This window comes from Nannospalax galili, unplaced genomic scaffold (genome assembly GCF_000622305.1).
Source record: "Nannospalax galili isolate Female #2095 unplaced genomic scaffold, S.galili_v1.0 scaffold1119, whole genome shotgun sequence".
Taxonomy (NCBI): Eukaryota; Metazoa; Chordata; class Mammalia; order Rodentia; family Spalacidae; genus Nannospalax; species Nannospalax galili.
The window spans coordinates 2563380-2567123 of NW_008343597.1; the positions used below are offsets into that span (position 1 = coordinate 2563380).

Here is a 3744-nt window from a genome sequence, read left to right on the forward strand (position 1 = left end):
AGTCATAAAAGCCTTTGACTACCAGATGCAAATTGAAACTCAACAACTGAAGTAAAAAATGATAAATTATAATAAAAACTAAAATTAAAATTAAAATACACTTTCTTCTAGATGTGATACAGCTCTTTAACCCATGAACTTATAGCAGCAGTGATTATCCACATAAGACCTACACAAGACTGGGTTCACTAGTGTTCTAACATGGGGAGGGGAGGGGCTTGTGAGGTCCCCTCCCTCCTATACACGTAAATACGGTTGTTTCCTCCACTTGGATTCTCTTTGTATCAGATTCCAGAGATGAGGGAAAAGGGTAGTGTCACTAATCCAAACAAGTCCAGTCTGTGTGTCCTTCCAGATGAGGATTTCTGTGACTGAAGACCGCTTTCAGCCAGAACTATGTGATGTGAGAATCTCCACCTGAATCTTACAGCCTGTCTCCATTGTTTTGGCAACTCTATGCACAGAGCCTGCTTTCTGTGATGGGGACTCAGGGTGTATGAGAGGCCTGCCCACCCTAGCTTCACTTTGGTCTTTTATTTATTTATTTATTTTTTCTGGCTTTGAACCTAGGGTCTCTTATAAGGGAAGTGTGCTACCCTGAGCTTCAACCCAGTGCTTAGTTTACCTTTATTGTGCAGTCAGGATACGGTGACAGTTCCCAGAGCAGGTTCTCAGATGTGGTTTAGCTCTGCAGGCAATGGAGGGGAGGGGCCTTCTTTGGCAGATATCTACCAGTCTCAACTTCAGCTTCCTGTACCTCACTGTGCTCCCCTCTCCAGGACCTGAACTGCCCCTGTTGGCTCTCACTGAAGGCCTTGTCTAGCCTCTGGATTCATTATTGCAGCCTGGACATCCTCTCTCTGGCTCTTGAACAGCTCACACATGTGGGGGGACTTTAGTGTGGTTACAGCTCATGGCAGCTGGCAGGATCACATGCTGCGGCTAAGTGACAGCTATTTCTAAGCCCCACCCTAGCTAATTTTCTAATTTTTTTCTTTAGCTTTATTCTTATAAGAGGAGAATCGTGTAAGTTTTGATTCACTCCTTGAAACTAGATGAAAATCACTAGTTTTTCATCTGATCACTCATGCAACTTCTAATCTGATGTCTTACCCAGAAGTCCTATGGTTTTTTAGGAGTCTCAAGCTAATCAGAAACAGACTTCCCAGAATTTACTTCCCCATGTTGTTTGTTTTTAGGATTGGATATGAAAGAAGAAACTGTGTAAGACTTGGAAGAAAAGTGTGATAGAGCATTTATTTTTTACTTGAGGCTCAGATTCAGGCCCCAGGCTCTGGGGCAGCTCATAGACAGATCAGTTTACCACTGATCCATGCTCTTCCACTTTCTCTAGGTTTTCTTTGTCTCGGGCAAACTATGTGACTTGCATATTGGCAAACGATACTTTGTCTCCTGAAGTTCATCAGCAAATAGATTTGAGAGTGAGGGAGGATTGTCCTCACAGGTCCCATTGCCGTCGTGTCTCACGGCACCTTTGCAAGTGCTGCGTACGTGCAGCTTTCCTTCGTAATCACTGGTCTAGCTGACCGTTAGTAATTTAGGCTCACTATCACATTCAAGGACAATGATTTGCAGAGACCGCCCATCAGCTCCAGGAATTTCAGGATGTCAATTCCTTACAACTGATCTCTTCTACTTCAATCCTGAACGTTGTGTTCCTCTGGTTCTAACTTTCAAAAGCATGAGGATTACAGACTAAAGAAATTATTTTCTCTATTATTCCAGATAATTACACCTAGCTGTGTTCTGTTATCATCTATCAGAGAATCTGACAATTTAAATTATTATGGTGCAAGGTTTGCAACTTTAGAAAATCTATACACTTTCTGTATGCTTTATTTTTTTCACTAAAACCTTCTAGACAATAGAATAGAAGAAAGTTGTTCACAAAAACTTTTCCTAAATTATGTGGAAGGAAGTTTAATTTAGAATCAAACATCTGACTCAGACCACATATTAGGAAGCCACAGTTGGGACCTTGTTGAGGACGTGCAGGTGTGCCTCTCAGCTGAACTCCAAGAAGGGCCATGCTTAAGGAGCTCCAGTTTTTGTTCAGCTTGTAGTATCTTTTCAAATACTGTGAGTCCCCAAGAGCACAGAAATACTTCGCTGAATCTTCCAGCTGCAAGGCTGAAATGGTGAGGCTGATGGACTTGGCTGATCTCTGCAAGGAGACAGAATAGCGACCGCTCTTTTCATTTTGAAGATAAGAAATCTGACGAATCAGGAAAATCATCTCTGCACTGGGAAGCTGCTTGTACCAAAAAAGATAGTAATTGTTCCAACTTGTTTCATATGAACAGTGCAGGGTGACCTCTTTCCCCTCCTGTCCGCTTGTGGCTGGTTGGACTTGAGCCACTTTCTGGGCCACAGTGGATCCTGTTGAACAATCAGAATGGACAACTGATCATGTGATGTCAAGTGAAACACTGTAAGAATTAACTTAAGACCCAAAGGGAAGCCAGACTGAAGACACATTCTGCTTGCTGTTATCCCCTATCTGCTCCTCCTCAGGTCCATGTGGGACACCGTATGTCTCAGTGCAATGCTTCACCCTTAACATCTAAGTTCTATGTGAATCGTCCATACCAGAAAAGGCCAAGGCCACGAGCACACACAGAGGTCTTGGAGGAGGCATGAGGCACATGTCCTGCACAAATGTGTCTATTCTGACTCAGCTCAGAGTTCAGGGTCTCTGAGTGGTGTCAGTTTGCAGATGTACTGCCTGGGTTCTTATGCTGTGCACCAACCAGGAAATGGCATTTCATATGGTCATAAACCACAAGTTCTGTGTACACAGAGAAGTAGTGTAGCGTATAACAAACTCTTGCCTTTTTGCTTGTTTTTCTTGGTAATTAAAATAGGCAGTACTTTAAAGAGAACATAAGAAAATCCATTCCTGTTGAGGGATAAAGATTAGGGGAGCTACACATCAACCTGCTTCACACTCATGTTATTCAGTGGAATCACTGGGATTCACTAACTCAAATTTATCATGAGACATGGCTACTCTATAATGTGCATACTGCTCATTAACATACATTTACCTTTTCTCCACCCATAGTCTATAAAATTTAATGAAGAAAAATCCTTCACACGTCTTTGCATTTCTTGGTGAAAGCATTGGCATCTAAAATAATTGTAGTACTTCTCTCTTCCTTACTGAGTTTTAGGGTCTATTTCAATTCTGCTACTTCCCAATCAAATAAAAGGCAGTCCCTCAGAATTTCAGAAGCTGTTCATTTGTTTATATTATTTTTGAAATTGTTTCAGGAACAATATTCATCATCAAAGGTCAAGGAGATGGCTCAGTAGGTAAATGACATGCTGTGCAAGCCTGAGGGCCCAATTTTGGATTTCCAGCACCCACAGGAAAAGCCAGGCACTGTGGGTGCATCTGTAATGCTCAGCACTGGGAAGAACAGACAGGAGGATACCAGGGCCTTACTGGCCAGTCAGTCTAGTCCAATCAGGGAGCTCTTAGTTCAATGAAAGACTCTGCCTTCCACAAAGATAAAGTAGGGAACAATAAAGGAATATACCCAACATGGACCTCTGTCCTCCACCCATGTATTGCAACACACACACACACACACACACACACACACACACACACACAATCCATTATTCACTTTTTTGTGTTTTTGAGACAGGAACTCCGTGTAGTCCCAGCTGGCCTAAAACTTGCTATGTGGATCAAACTGGCTTTGATCTCAGAGATCT

General features: G+C 42.4%; 1 long non-coding RNA gene across 1 annotated transcript; it reads right to left on the reverse strand.

The window, feature by feature from the left end:
* Positions 1 to 2166: 2166 nt before the first annotated feature.
* Positions 2167 to 2836, reverse strand: LOC115071493. The gene is made up of 3 exons (XR_003850581.1): positions 2611 to 2836; positions 2283 to 2400; positions 2167 to 2185 (listed from the first exon to the last, which is right to left on the reverse strand). It is a non-coding gene; the product is annotated as an uncharacterized LOC115071493 (long non-coding RNA).
* Between the last annotated feature and the right edge of the window lie 908 nt (positions 2837 to 3744).